The sequence below is a fragment of the Pinus tabuliformis genome, chromosome Q (genome assembly GCF_031772625.1).
Source record: "Pinus tabuliformis cultivar Carrire ecotype Pingquan chromosome Q, CPIR1, whole genome shotgun sequence".
Lineage (NCBI taxonomy): Eukaryota > Viridiplantae > Streptophyta > Pinopsida > Pinales > Pinaceae > Pinus > Pinus tabuliformis.
Genome location: NC_142296.1, coordinates 369,626,751 through 369,643,721, shown reverse-complemented (window position 1 = coordinate 369,643,721; position 16,971 = coordinate 369,626,751).

The window sequence follows — 16,971 nt, the reverse complement described above, 5'->3', positions numbered from 1 at the left end:
ATACTGAAACTGTGGCAGAAGAGCCCATTGCGAACGAATCCTTGTTTCTTATCAGCACTCTTGATCCATGGTATGGAGATATCATAGTTTATCTCCAAACCCAATCCTTTCGGTCGGAAATTTCAAGATCTCAGCGTCGAAAATACGATTCCAATCCCAACAATTCAAAATTATTGGAGATACACTTTATCGTCATGGGGCGGACTCTGTTTTCCGAAGTTGTTTAATTCATGAGGAAGCTGAAAGGGTTCTAAATGATTGTCACTCTGGAGCGTGTGGCGGTCATATGTCTAGGTTTGCCACAACCCAAAAGATATTGTGCGCTGGATATTTCTGGCCGTCTTTGTTTAAAGATTGTATTAACGCAGTCCGAAAATGCCACAACTGAAATTTTTTTTATCTAAAGATGCGCGCTCCACCTTCTCCTCTCCACCCTATAATTGCCGTCAGTCCTTTTGGGAAATGGGGTATCGATTTTATTACATGTAACCCTCACTCGGCCGAGGGGCATGCGTATATCATCCTTGCGGTAGATTATTTTACCAAGTGGGCTGAGGCGATGCCTACATTTTTGGCAAACGAAAAAACTGTTGCAATTTTCATTTTCAATCATATAATTGCTAGGTTCGGTGTTCCACAAGCAATTATCACTGATCATGGGCGTCATTTTCGAAACATTATGATGACTGAACTAACAGATCAACTTGGCCTACGTCACGATAGTTCTACTCCATATTACCCACAGGCTAATGGTCTGGTTGAAGCCATCAACAAAGTTCTAGTCATTATGATCCGATGAATCATTGGGATTCATAGATCGAATTGGCATAACATTTTATTTCCAGTGCTTTGGGCATATCAAACCTCAGTAAAAACATCAACTGGTTTCACTCCTTTCCAACTAGTTTACGGTTTGGAAGCTGTGTTACCCATTGAATGCGAAATCTCGTCATTGCAAATGGCCATAGAATTACTTCCACCCACTTCTGAAGAGGAGAAATGTTTGTTTTACTTGGCGCAGCTAGATGAGAATCGATGTGATGCTGCACTAGCAATCGAAACTCATGCCAAATGTATTAAAGCTCAGTATGATCGAAATGTTACACCTCGTAATTTTTTGGAAGGAGACCTAGTCTTACTGTACGATCAAGCAAATGATAAGTTAGGCGCTGGAAAATTCATACCCATGTGGCATGGTCCTTATGTTGTTAAGCGAAATCTGGCAAAAGGGGCCTATGAATTGGTAGACTTTGACAGAGTCTCTTTAGGTAAACCCAGAAATGGTCTTTACCTGAAGAGATATTATGCTTAAATCTAGGTGTGGAGATTTTTAGTTAGGTTATTTTTCTTTCTAGCTGGTATGTTTTAGATTAGAAAAGTTTGTTTAGTTTAGAGAGTGTTTTTGTCATTATTCCTGCTTATCTTGATTTTACTCTTGATATTGCAGATGTCGACGTCTCTTCAAACATACATTAGTTTTGCTGATGGTGCTTGTTGTAATACACGGAACATTTCTTCCGCAACTTGGGTTATCTATTCACCCTCTGATGAGTTGGTATCTATGCATGGGGTAAGCCTCGGTCAAACAACGAACAACATTGCAAAGTATAGTGCAGCGATTGAGTTATTATCTGAATCCATTTCATTTGGAATTCGGAGTTTGATTGTGAGGTTAGATTCTGAACTCGTTATATTGTAACTTAATATAGTTTATGTCATTAGAAATCCAGTGTTATTGAGATTATTTTTGAGAGTTCATCTCTTGGAACGTGAATTTGACTATATTGAATATCAGCATATTCCAAGATATTTAAATACATTAGCAGATGCAATTGCTTCTCGAATGTTAAGTAGACATTTGCAATAATCAAACAAGTAAATTTAAAAACATTCCATAAAATGTTTTGCAAGATAGCCGGTAATAGTGATATAGCATATCCCGGATGCGGGTGATTAAGAGCCGCGAGAATGACACGGGCCATCACGTGGCCGGGTGTCACGACCACAATCAAGGGCGGTACCATGCGTTAAGGCAGTTTAATGAAGTTAAGAGCGGAGACGAGACGGCATTAATGCCTGTCCTCTCGGCTCGAGGGAGGCAGATGGGCAGTAGGGTGATGGAGAAGTTTAAGCGGGGGAGGATGGCTGGTTCGAGGGAGTATGGTGAGTCTGGTAGGGAGACCCTCCTCTGCGCAAGCCGCAAGGTGAATGCAGAGCCGAGGGGGGAAACGGAAGATTGTCAGCACGTCGTCTGTGAGACTGCTCCCCATCGTTGGAGGGTGAACTGGAGTTATATGCTGAATGTCCTGTTGCTAATTCTTGTTGTTCGAGAGGTGAATTTGCTCTGTCATTGGGCTCGAGGGGCGGATTCAGGAAATTGGGGTGGGTTCTGGAAGTGGGCTTTGGAAGCCTGCTCTTGGAGCTGGTCCTCAAGTCTGGTTCTTGGCGCTAATTCTTGGAGCTCAGGCGCGTTAAGGCAGTGGACTCCTGAGGCCAGAGACAGAGCGTGGTGGTGGAATTCGCTCTTGCTACTGGGAGTTGCGTTAGTCCTGGTGAATGCTCACAGTATTGACATTGAAAGGCAATTAAGTATGCCGAGGGATAGGCCACGAATGGGTAGCCGGAGGGGAGGAATTCAAGGTCGAGCGCCGCCGAGAGAAGACCATCACTCCCCTTCTTCTTCAATAGAAGTCACCTCGCAGCCCTGTTGGTTTCAGGATAGTAATGACGAAGTTGGAGGGCAGAAGGAAAGCAGCCCTATTGATGGAGATAGCCAGAGAGAGCTTCCCATGCTCAGGTATCGTCTCCCCTGTCCGCATGTCAACTCCTCTCTAATTGTGACAATTGCTGTGGAACCTGGCATTGAGCATCAGTTGAATAGGCAGCATTCCAGTGGGGACGACTCCCCTGTCGCTTGCCTTCCCGTGGGTGAAGAAATTGGATGGGCTCAGCCCGAGCGCGTTCCAGGGATGGGTTGGTCGGTTCCGTGTCACGCGGGTGGGCTGAGATTGGAACGCCCTGGCCCCAATCTGGACCCAGAAGCTGGCCCCTCGGTTCGTGCGGTTACTCCTCTGCCTGGTCCGAGTAAGGGTAAGCAGAGAATGGAAGGCTCTGACCCCAATTTGGATCCTGGAGCTGGTCCCTTGGTGAGTGCAGCTAAGCCTCTGCCCGGTCCGAGTAAACTTGCCCGAAATTACAGTCCTCATAAGATCATTCAGCTCTCGGATTTGGAGAATACGCTCCACTGCGGATGCAGAATTGCAGAGGAGCTCCAGTCTACTGATGAAGAATGAATTTGTCATGGTAATTTCTGTTTTGTATGGGATTTTCAGGGGCAATTCGGTCATATTGTCCATATGTCGGCTTTATAGTCCAAATGTCGCTTGTAAATGTCCAAGTGTCAAGTGTTTCTGTCCAGTTGTTTGTGTCTTTGTCTGTGTCAAATGTGTTTATGTGCATCAAATGTTCAGTCCAGCTATGGACAGTCTTTCAATGCTATGTAATAGAGTCAGCAGGGGTACAGCGAGTCACCCAATTTTGAATACATTCAAGTTGGGTGCTGCAATATGGGCAAGGCCAGGGAGCATGAGAAAATCCACTTAAACCTTGCCCTCTGTAATCTTTTTTGTATATTTGTTTTGTAACGATAATAGAAGTAGTCAAATTCAGAAAAAAAAAATAGTGATATAGCATAGCATAGAAGTGTGTCAAATATACATCGTCTTCGATCATAGGTTGAAAAACACCTTATGATCGGCAAAAATGATAGTGCAAAAAGCAAAAATGTCATATGAGTCTACAACAGGCGATCATCCTATCACTGGTGATGATCACGATAAGAAACCACTGTACGGGCCACCCTACAAAGGAACCTCCTGAAAGGTCCTGGGACCCCAATCACATAGTGTTGTAGCCTAAGAGGAATGTCATCTATGCTAGTCTTTGGAATGTCTGCTGTCAAACACTCTAGATGGTTTTCCAATTCGGCCAGGGTCTCTGTAGATTCGTCCCGTGGGGCTGGTGCTGCTGCAGCTGGTTGTTTCCTCTCATAGGGCCGGAGAGTGGCTGGTCGTCGTGGACCTACATCTGCATTTGAAACTTTTTACTATCAATTTTGGGACGATTTAAAAACAAAAAAAAAATAAATTAGAAAAATGTTGAAAATGATTTTACCTGAGTCATCCCATTGCTCTCCTGGTGGAAGAGCCATGTCTGGGTCACCACGATAATCCATCCCAGCATAAGGAAAATCCTGAATAGCGAAAACTTGGTTCTCCAACCAATGAAAATACTCAGGAGGAAATCGAACAACCTCTGAACCCTCCTCAGGATGACGGGCCATAACTGCAACCCAACGCATCAGTTTGGGCTCTCGGGGAAGTCCAGCTTCAATGAAAAGATGTTGTGGGACCAACATTGGGACCCTCTCTAGACCAAAGCTCACAACTAAGAAACCATATCCAAAGTTTTTCAATTGTCCGTTCTTTGCTCTAGTCAGTTGGCCTTTTACATTAGCCAACACAGCTTCGCACCAGTTGAAGACGGTGCCTCGAAAGCAGTCTACTGCCATCTGCATTTGGGATCCAGTGGCCATATGTAGTGCTGCGCTTCCACAGAGCTTGGTGACAGTAAATGCAATCACTTTGAGTTCAGGATGGGAGATGGTTTTGATATCAATCCCTTTGTCCTTGGTTTGGTCATTACAAAACTCTATTCAGAGGCTATCGATAGACTAGCCACCTAGCCTAGTCCCGAATATAGTCAATTGTTCACCTTTCTTAGGTAAACTAGTCAAAAAGTAAATGCCTTCCGGCTCCATTCGAGCTGGTGGCCACCAATAATGAAACACTGGTCTTGCACATTCCACCTGTCCACCAGCCACTGCAAAAAGTCTACTTGGGCCCTCATGCCAGGTATGGCCCAGAATTTATATAGCCCGCATGCCCTCAATGCATCTACTGAGGGTTGATGATTTAATGTGGCAGCATCCACATCTTCGTGCTCCCATTCCCACCAGCTAAGCATGATGTTATCCTACATTGAAAGAAAGGTGGATTAGAGTATTTTAAATCAAAGTTTTTGGGCAAAATTTGAAGAATTTGGAATTTTAGAACACATGTCGCGGGGACCGCACTCTCTAAGTTAGAGACAGTGCATAGGTCCGCACTCTGCCTAAACAGCAGGTGCGGGCCCCTGACTTTTTTCTGCATGTGAAAAAGTCGGGGTGCGGACCTTTAAACAAATTATTTTCCAAAAAAACAAAATATAAACCTAAAAACAAAATTTCAAATGGTTGAAATGCAAGAGTAAGGTGATGTGGATTACCTGGAGGTGACAGTGTTCGATTCCAACAGACGGATTTTCCGCAATCTTCAAGGGAAGTTTCTTACCCAAAATCTCCCTTTCTCACTCTGAAGTCAAATGGTAAAAATGAATTTACAAAAGCCCTTTTTATAAGCTTTTTTGAATAAATGAATTTTTAATTTGTTTATTTTTCACTTTAAAGAGGTAAATTTTGAAGCATTTTTATTTATTTTAAATAGGTATGAGTAATGTTTGAGTTTTTGTGCAGGATAACGAATTTTTCAGGCAAAATTGATCATTTTCGACAAAAAACATTAGAGTCACCTTTAAGCTCTTTTCTGACTCCTAAAATATGAAAATATTGCCGAGTTTTTCTTTTTAAGTTCGTTAAAACGGAATTAAAAGGACGGTCCACTTATAGCTCTTTTCTGACTGTAAAAACATGAAAATATTACCAGATTTTTGTTGTTTCAAATTCGATATTGGTTATAAAACGACATGTCATTGATCACTTTTTTACTTTTTTGGATTAGAGACACTAATTATGAAAAGTACTCCTTTATCGTAATGGTCAAGCAGTTCTCTCAAGTATTATTTTATACTTTTTCGGGCTTGGGGGACACAAATTTACGAAAAAGGACAACCATGGAGTTTTCTTAATTTTTTTCAGACTCCCTAAAAATTGAAAAATGCCGAGTTTCTCCTGTTAAATTACAAACAGGAACGGACCACTCCTTCTTAGGGTTCGAATTTAAACTAAGTTGGACTCATCCGAAGGATGAGCTTATAATCAAGCAAATGTTATCCTCCTCAAGCTTGTCAAAAATAAAGAGGTACTTGCCAGAAATGGTGGGGAAAAAGAGAGAAAAATGAACCTGTTTGTCATACTTTATGTCTCAAAAAAACATTTAACCACTCTTGAACACGACACTTTTTGTTCACCTGGGTTGGGAAATCCTTTGCCTAACAGTTAATCAAACCATATTGAAAGTCTTCAGCCGGTTTCTAGGTATTAGCTTTGGGTCAATTGTTACCAAACCATCTGCAGTGTCGTTACGTGTTCAAGAGGTCAGTGCAAATAAACCATTCATCTGCAAAATATCTGTCATCCATCTTGACCATCCCTGAGTCAGTCCTTGCAACTATATTTCTTCAAACTTGATCTATGATTTCGTGTTGTGGGCTTGCCTACGACGGATCGCTTTCTATCGACTTCAACCCATTATCTAGAAAGATGATCTAGGAATCGTCAGTACCTTGGGATCTGCATGCCTCAATGGCAGGTTTCTCGCCTTCGACGATAGGTTGCATCATTGACCTTCGATCAAATGATTCTGTGACATGTTCGACATCAACACATCTATTCACATTTCATGGATTGTACTGAGTACTTTGAGAGCCATTGACATTAATGGTAGTTTCTCTCACACTTGTTAACAGTTTACATCATTGACTGGTAATCAAGTGGTTTCTACCATGTTCGACTTCGACACATTCATTCACATGGATAGAATCGTACTATTTCGGGAAGTAGGAATTAAGACCTTGGATCTAGTTTCCACCATCTAGGCTGCAAGGAATTTTGTATTCATTATACAATAGACTATTCATAAACAGATGGTTGCATCCATACTGTGTCTACATGTGTCTATACTTGTGATGTTCATTCCTATATCAGAGTAGTTTAGTTAGTTTTCTAGTCAGTTTTGATCTGAGTATGGGAATGCCTACCTCAGCGATGATATGATCTCATATATATATTTTGCATTGAATGTTTTTACAGGTTCCAACCAGGCTCTCCACGAGATGATCTTCGAAATGATAAAGTACTTCACTCTTATCAGATGATAAATGAAATCCTCATCTACTATAGACTTCACACTTTAGGGGGAAATCTATTACACAAAATATTTTCACGACTTTCTACAATCAGTGTGAGTCTATCACTACTCATACTGTCCTCCTTTGCAAGTCTCAAACCTCAGCTCTTCATGTCAAGCTTTAAAAATGAGAGAAAGTCTTTGAAAATCTATAAAACTCTGGTTCCACACTTTCTCTTACCATTACCTGCGGTCCTGCACCCCTTGGTCATGTTACCTGCGGACCTGCCCACTCTGTCTCTAAAGGAGTGGGTGCGGACCCCTGTGAAAGTCAAAAAGGTGCAAGTTTATTCTTAAAAACTTACCTTGGGTTAATTCTGGACGCTTCTGGAAGGAATCTTGACATGGTTGGTTCGCTCCTAGGTGGTTCATGCATCCCATAACTAAAGGAGCTAACCCCTTTGTGAGAGGAGCTTATCCCTTTGAAGGAGGACTTATCCCTTTGAAGGTGGACCTGGTAACTTCCCTCCTCTGCACTATAAATTGAGGCATTGGGCTAGTTGCTAGGGAGGTTGAAAAGCTGAACATTTTTTGGGGTAAATGCTGTTGGAATTGAGACTTCCTAGTTAAGCTTGAGAGGAGAGATTACATACCTTTTGGCTTCTTTGGGAAGAGAGTGAAACTTGTCAAAGTAGAAGAGATTCTTGCTGGACCCTAGGAGGAGCTTGTACAGCATCAAGGAACCAAGGTTGTAAATTTCTTCTTTGATTAAAGTTAATACAATCAGATTCATTTTTCTCAATAAATTGTCTTCTATGGTTTATTTCATGACTTCCTTGATCATCATGATAAATATGGCTTATTATATTGGCTATGCAGGTGTTATTTGATATTTGTGCCTATTTGTGTTTACAGATTCTTTAAAAGGGAGCTCATTTGGACAAACAGAGCGTGGCTTCCACAAACTAGCACTGGACTTGAGGTAGGCCTAAAACATCTATTAGCCTTTATTTATAAATCGCATATTTAGAGAAAGATATAATTTGTTTGGTTTGCTTGTCACTAGATATACGCAGATACTAGGGAGATCGGTCTTGTCCGCAAGAACAATTTATCCGCCCGACACACTTCCCATGGTCATTCAGAAGATTCTTCTTTATTATCTTTTGACCTACAATAGTTTCGATACTTGTCATTAAAGGCCTGCTGCATATGAGCCCAAGTTGTGATGCTATTTCCAGGAAATCCCATGAACCAGCGCAGTGTTGTGTCCTTGAGAGTAGAAGGGAACAGTTTCAACTTTTGCTCATCTTCTGCATAGTCATAAGTTCGACAGATGACAGCAAACTCGAACAAGAAGGTGTCAAGATCTTTTGTATTCATACCATGGAAGTGAGGTAGGGCTGAAGGACTTATATTCTTCATTTTGGTGTCCCCATTGGTCTCCCGAATGGGGAAGGTACCCTCTATTCTCTCTCCATTTCCCCTAGCATTTCTGTTTTCATCCATTGGCTCAGGAGGAATGTTTTCTTCTTCCTCTTCCCCTATAGGTTCTTCAAATATTTATGACTATTCACCTAAGGGTTCTTCTTGAGTGTAGCACCGAATAAGAGAGAAGGTTGGCTGTGTGAAGCAGTGGGGGTGTTGGGAAATTTTTTTCCTGAGTTATCTCTATTCCTACGAGGCATGAAAGGAAATATTTTTGGTTGGTTTTTGTTTCTTTTTCCCCACACTGAAAGTACCTGCAGAAACTGAAATTGTGATTGAACAAAACAAACTGCAACTAGCTGAAATAAACTTGCTGAATGGAAATTTGCAGAATTGAAAAGGAAAGCAAGGAGATGCAGAACTGAAAGAAAAGAAATGACTAGTCTACTTTTGCTGAAATAAACTATTAGCAGAATGTTGCAATAGGAAATAGAAGAAAGCAGTAATCACATAATACTCTTGATGCTTCCCTGGCAATGGCGCCAAAAAGTGGTGAGTGCCAATATTGCAGCAAGAATGCTGCAACTCCTGGACTGCCAACTTTACTTTTATCAACCCGGTAGTTCGTAACAAACTTGGAAGCGTCGATGTTGTATGCACAAGTAGTAGTTCTCACTACAGGTTGTCACTTGGTCAGTCGGCACAAGATCACTAGGAGCTCAAGCCAACTTCTATATATTTCATAAGAAGCTCTATGTATGATGAAAGAAAACAAAGATTACTCTACAAATGCTATTCTAATTGCAGAAAGGAGAAAGACTGGAATGTAAAGCAAAACCTAGTAAACCCTAATTAACAAGCTAATTCTACTTTTGCCAAAAACACTATGAAAACCATGAAATAAATTCCATTACCTACTCAAGGAAGTAAAAAACATATAACCATGCTATTTCTGGAAGTAAATAAGCAAAAAACATATTTTTGGAATTTTATGTGTTTTTATGTGAATTTAACATACATCTAATTTATTGTGTGTGGCGAACAGGTGGCATTAGAGGGCGTTTTTGGAGCTTGGGATGATGTAGGATGGTGTGGATGGGTCCTAGGAGGTCTTAGGTGGCCTTCTGGAGGCTTTTCCCACACTCGGCCTTCAAAATAAAGCCTACAGGAAAACTACAGGAGGACACAGTAAAACTACAGGAGGAAAACAGGGTAACTACAAGAGGCCTACAGGAGGAGGCTGAGAGAAATTTCCACTATTTTGAGGGTGTGAGAGTGGGTGGAAAAGGTGGATGAAGGTTGGAATGAGGTGTTAGGGTGCCTAAGGTCTACCATGAATCACCAGGAGAGAGAAAGATGATTGGGTTTGCTCAAGGAGAGAGGAAGAAGTTCCATGAAAAGTGAAGGAAACTAGGGCAGAATTGAGGTGAGGTTTGGGAGACCTATAAGGCATGGATCAGATGGAGGGTGTGATTGCTGGTAAGATGTACTACTATTGGAAGAGATCTACTACATAGAAACCCAAAAAATCAAGCAACTATTGAAATGAATGCATTCTAAGAAAAACAGAGTTTTACATTAAAATGGCCTAAACTATGATGCATCGAAGGAAATGCTAGGAAATGTTGCAAGAAAGGAAAGCATGCAAAAGGAATATTGTAAATAAGGAAGTGAACTTGATGAAGAAGATCTGAAGCAAAACAAAATTGGACTATCAACCTACTAGAGAGCTGCAAACACTAGAAGTCCTAGGAATGAGGAAACTCTGTGTTTTTGGGGCAACAAGAGAGTCTTTTCCTCAAATCATGTTCCCAAAGGGAGGAAGAGAGGCCAAGGCACGGTTACTAGCCTTTTGAATCTTTTCTGATCACTACTTAACCTACTATAAAAAACATGAATGGAAGAAAACTACTAAATCATCAAAAGCAACCTATTCTTAACCATAAAATAAATACATCTAACAGCAAACTAATCTAGAACTAAAGCAAAGCATACAAATACAAGAAAAGAGGTGCTTGGCTGCTTGGATTGGGCCCTAACCCAAGAGCTTCAACCCTTTGAGTTAACTCAGTGCTAGCTCAAAAAAGATTCCATCTTCATTATCAAAAAATAGCAAGATTACATAAAACTATCATAAAATAGTGAGCTCGAAACTTGAGCAGAGTTTACATAAGAAAAAATTCGACCCTAGTGAGGCCCTAAGCCTCTCTACTTATACATCTAAAGCTACCAACAGCTTCCTTAAAATCAGGGAGTCTTGGCTCCCAAAACTTAAGATATCTCTCAATCATCTTCCACTTGCTTGGCTGCCTTCTAGTGCATGATTTGGCTGCTTGTACTCCGAGCTGAATGAAGGGGAATTCGAAGTGAGGAGAAATAAATGAGGGAGATTCCCTCCTATAAGTCCTCTCCTCTGTCCACTTCATGTTATTGTTCCAGTTTGGTCACTAGATCCTTGACTTTGACCTCAAATTCCATCAATAATCTGCATTAAATACATGTTAGACAACATGGCATAATAACTAACTCAACTCACCCTATAAGAATAAATATAATCAGAAAATCATACAATAAGCTAAGAGAGTGGTTGATTTGACTAGGATAGGTGGTAAAATGAGCCTATATAATTACCCATTTATGAGGCTCATCAAGCTGCTCAAAACTAGTTGCACATTATATAGTCCATTCGAACTTCTTACCTTTCTGCAACAATGATGTGATAGGATATGCAATGCATGAGAAGTTCCTGATGAACCTCTTGTAGTACCTAGCCAACCCCATAAATGATCTCACCTCATCCACATTCTAAGGAGCTGCCCACTCCATGATGGCCTTTATCTTTTCTGAACCTACTGTTATGCCTTCATTGGCAACGACATGTCCCAAGTAATTCACCTTTGTCTGAAAGAAGTTGCACTTGCTAAGCTTAGCAAACAACTGATGCTCTCTTAGCAATCTTAACATTGCTACTAAATGGTCGACATGTTCTTGCTCATTTTTAGAATATACCAGTATGTCATCAATGAATACAATAACAAACTTGTCCAGATAGGGACGCAACACACTATTCATTAAACACATAAATGTCTTTGGAGAATTAATCAAACCGAATGGAACTACAACAAAATCCTTATGCCCATACCTAGTCCTGAACGCAATCTTGAAGATATCCTCTTCCTTGATGTGTACCTGATGGTATCCCAGTCTCAAGTCAATCGTAGAGAACACTACCGCTCCCTTCAACTGATCAAACAAATCATCGATCCTCGATAATGGGTACCTGTTCTTGATCGTTACCTTGTTCAACTTCCTATAGTCAATGCACAATCTGAGAGTACCATATTTCTTCTTTATGAACAACATTGGTGTAGCCTAAGGTGATACACTTGGCCTAATGTATCCCTTCTCAAGCATCTCCTTTAACTGTGTTGGCTTGATGGGGCCTGACCCAGGTTCAGAGGTGATTTAGCCAAACAAATCCCGATACTACTGGCCCTTTCGGCAATAGTCTGCAGAGCGCGGACTGAGGTCTCACCCAAAGTAGTATGGGAGGGTGCTAGAACCAGGTTTCTGCACCCTAGGGATGTCTGATGATTTGTGGTGGTCTACGGTTTAACCCTATGCACACGTCGCTTCACGCAGCTATCAATCCCTCGCAACCTGTGATGCTACCTTTGCATAGCCCTAATCGAGGTGCGATCCATGCTATTACCCAAATTCCTTACTATTAATCTGATATTAACCAATTACTTGACTTATCTATGTGAGTCCAATTATACCTATCAATGTTCAACATTCATATAAGTGCGTGCGAGAAATAAAACAGTATAAATGCATAGAAAGTAAGACAGAAACAGATACACAATATTTGGAATCAACATCTTTTTATTATTCGTCTGCTTGGTTACAGACTCAACCCTACCCTACACACAACTGCAGGGGTCCACACACTCAGCTGCAGACTCTGCTAGGCCTCTACGCACTCAGCTACAAAGCCTCTTCCTACTACTATGACTTAAGACTTTACAAATCCAACTCAATGCCTCATGCTTTCTCTCTATCCTACTTTGCTCCTTTTCTACACTTAGAGCCTCGCTCTATTTATACAATCCCATGGTCCGCGGACCATGGGTAGGCTGACATTACCTTACATTATAGTACAAAACTTAGGGTGGACAACCCTATGACTCAACATACATCTCACGCTCCACGCCCACAATTCGCAGAGTCTTACAATAGCATTTGACAAAAACTTGGGATTTTAACCCCAAACATGTTGTGGGGGGGATTCCATGCCCAACAAGCCCCCAACACAAACATCATGACTCGCCATCAACTCACTCTGTTGGCACAGTAATCTTGGCGCAGAGTCCCTCCAATTGGTCCTGTGCTGCTCGGAGGTCTGCAGTGTACTGCTCTGCGGTTTGTTGGATCTGCTTCATGCATTCATCTGAAGCTTCTTTGTCAGGGGAAAATCCATGCCTCAACATGTACAACACTTTCATCTACACGAGTTTTCCTTCAATATCTGCCATGATGATGAAGGCCTCGTCAACCCATGGATGGATGCGCGCTTTGATAACTGCCTCTTTCTGTCTCGCGGCATCCACCTACTCTTTCAGTTCCTTTTCTTGCTACAGCTTTGCGAGCCGTTGAGTGAGGACGATTTTCTGTGCAGTTCCTCGGACACTTTCATACTACTCCTGAAGTTCGCACGCCTCTGTTTCCAGGCATTGTATGTTGGGGTCCTCCAACAAAGATGTGATGACCACAAAGGCTCGTTCCAACATACCAGTACAGTCTTGCACTGCCCATCCAATTTCTTCCAACCCTGTTTGGATAGCGCTAGCGCGCTGTTCTCTGACTTCTAAGGGGGTGGAAGGCTGTGCCTTCAACTGCAGCTTGGTGATCTGAAGGTTTAGCTCCAACTTAACCTTCATTGCCTCTTCTTTTGCGTCACGGAACCCACTTTCCAAACTGTGGATCCACACCTCTGCTGGTAGATCTATTGCGATAGCTAGCTCTGGGACGCGTCGGCAAGTGTCATCTACCGTCTGTACCAACTGCTGATTTTGCGACACCAACTCGTCGCACTATAAGCTAAGCTATTTGTTTTTTATCTTTTCTCACTTAGAACCTGTATCGCGCGGCCCTCGCTGGTTCTGAGTTCTACTGTTATTCCATCCTGCCACTAATACAGTGTTTCCCGTGAAAGGGAAGCCAAATTAAGGCCCAATCCCTTGATCCTGCCAACCGCGGCTTTGTCGATCTCATTTGCTACTGCTAGCGCTCCTTCCAGTAACCCTATGGTACTGGCCATCCTCGTGCATAACATCTGTTCTGCTACTGATGTGCCTGTTGCAACGTAGGTGGCCAAGGTTCCTTTCTATGGGGCCTGCACCTATAGTTCCTGTAGCTGCGCCCTTAGGGCCCCCAACACAGTTTTCTGCTCCATCATAACTTCTTAGAGCACTTCCTTGGTGACATCGTGAACCATCTCACTGATGTCATAGGCGTCACCTTCAGTTAACATGATCGGTCTATGGCTAGCTTTGAAGCCTTGACCTTTTTCCATGGACTCGATCTTTCAGTGATGCGCAATCATTTAAGTTGGGTCGAAGTGGTTCCTGGGTCCACACTGTCTTCTGCAAGGTTTGTGTCCTATGCCTCCTATCCTACAGACACTCCTTGGCCCTCCTTTGCCTGCGTTGTTGCGGCCTCTGCTGTCTGCACTACTATTGCTGCTTCGGTGGCCTTCTTTTTCTCTACGGCTGCCTATGCCACTTCACGGGTTGTCCTATCTTCGACTACCGCTTTTTCATTGTGCCTTTTCTTGGCCAGTAGTGTGATGCACAGCATGGCCTCATCTTTCCTTTTCTGGACTGTCGCCTTTTCCAATTCTGCCAAACCTAGCACGCGCCACTCAGGAGGCCATGTCTCTAACACTATGAAGATCGCGTCGTCAGTGGATATGAATGGGAGCTTTGTCCACTGCCGCGTTGGATCCTTCCGTGCCCTAATGTAAAGATTGTGCATGTCCACCTTGAAGTCTACAAAGCTCTACAGACTATTTTTCACTATGGGGAACATGCACGGCCTCCTATTAATCTACATCTAGATGCTCGCCTCCATGAGCACCCAGAAAATCTTGGTGTCGCGAATCCTTTTTGTGTCCTTGGTAGCCCAAAGTGAAGCATACTTCGCAACCTCTGGCAAGTCACGTTCAATGTTCTAGAACTAACTGTCCTCTGGAATTTCTCCTGCTACCAGCAAAATGGATAAGAGAAACCACGCGTAGTGGAAGGTCTTACCCTGCTCCTGGGCCTCCTCGCAATTGATCAAGAATTCTTTGCAGAGGAATTCGGCCCAGTTGAACTGGACCCCCTTCATGCACTGTTCGGCCAACACAATCACCAACACTGGTACTTCATCGGCGAGGCATTTTCTCACTAACTTATTGGCCAGGAGATTGGTAGCTATGTGCTCCCCTTTATCCTTGATACTAGTGATGGCATAACCCCTCTTTTTCTTTTCAAGCTTGTATTTCGATTTCATGGCTTCCACAAGAGCCAGATCGCTACTTTTCCTACTATCATCGCGAGGTCCTTTCCCTTACAGGGAAGCCAATAAATTCTATGGATGAGATCTACTGTGATGGTAATAGTCTCCTCCAGCCATAAGTACCCATCATGCACCAGGCAAAGCAGCTGCCTGATGACAAAAATGGTGATGGGCGCACGGTGGAAATGTGGTATCCATAAAAAATTCAGCAACCCAGCCTTTTCCACACTGCGCAACATTTTCACAAATCTAATGTGATCACTGGCCCCTCTGTATTTTGTTTCATCAGGCTCGCTGTCCCTAAGTGCAGGAACTTCTCGCTTTCCGCGAGGTCCCAATCTCCAAATTTTAGGGTAGGCACACATCCTAGGAGGTAACCCTCAAAGATAATTCCATCGAGGAGTGTTATAGACATATTTGGGCACTGCAACCCCAACCACATATGTCCATAAACCAAGGGCTTCTAAACCCCTAAAAGTGTTGTTTGATACCCTAAAGGAACAAGGTCAGCTAATTACATCATCTTCCAAAAGTTCTCCATGAAAAAATACTCAGAACTGGTCAAAACTAGACCATACAGACTACTCCATGCATAGGGTGTGATGCATCTCACCTATTACACACGTGGGGTACGATGCATACTGGAAAGCCCTTCTGTAGGGTGTGATGAGCGAGAGCAGACAAATGGCAGAAGTAGTTTGCTAGGTGGAAACCCAGAGAATCTTCTAGAAACTACTCATTTGACACTTGCCTCTCTGAATTCTCCCAAGGATGAGTAAGAGATTTGAAATCTTCAAGTGGAACCAAGAACTATCAGTGAAATGACACTAATCAAAATCCCAGAAGCTGACTTACTCTCCTGTAAACATCTATATATGGATCCCTCATCCCATAGATCCAAAAGGCTGGAATTTTGTAATTTGCAAGGAAGTGTTGTTGGTTTCTCTTTGAAGACATTGTTGGGTGATCTTGCTTTGTATGAGGTGAAGAGGGCTTTCATGCTAGGAGGATGATGCTAGATCAGACAGCCTGGTTGTAATCCTCTCTTCTACTACTTTTATCAATAAAGCTATTTGCGTTTTCCTCCATATGCTTGTATATCTTTGAATCTTGTTTCTGTATGCATTTATATGGTTAATGTACATCTGATCCTACATTATTTATGGTTATAGATCTCTATTCTTTGATGGTATTTTGCTGCCTTGGCTTTACAGGTGTTCTTTGAAGCGGGACAAGTGAGAAAGGAGTGGCAAAAGCTCTATCAAAGGAGAGAGGAAACAAGCAAGGAGACTAACGAAAGATTGAGGTTGGTACTCTCTGCTTCTCTCATCTATCTCTCATAAAGGAAAACACAAGTGACTTTAGTTTTTTTGTTTCTAAGATAGCTACCCATCTTAGTGGGACTAGCAGCTCTAAATAGACGTTAGTTTTCCCGATAACAAAATGGCGACTCCACTGGGAAGTGAATAGTTTGTTTGTTTTGTTACTGTTGTTTTCTTTATAAACCATAGACAGAGCCTGAAGTTAAGCCAGCTAGCCTTCGAACTTCTTTTGCTATGCAACTGCAAAGTAGATCAACGCTGCTTCAATCAATCTCCGGGTTGGTTTATGAACTGAACATCTAGCTTGCAAACATCCTAAGTGCGCTGGTGGTATCTCAAATAACCTCATTAGATTAGCCCCTATAATTTGTGTTTACTGACATTCATTAGCTCAACCTAAATCCCTGAACTTAGCTGCAAACTGTGAGTGAAAACCAAGCTCAGTCTCATCCCTGGTCCATCGCACTATCTCTTCTTGGAAACTTGGATGCATCGCACCTCCCATGTGTTGCATGTGAGATGCATCCCTGTTTCCC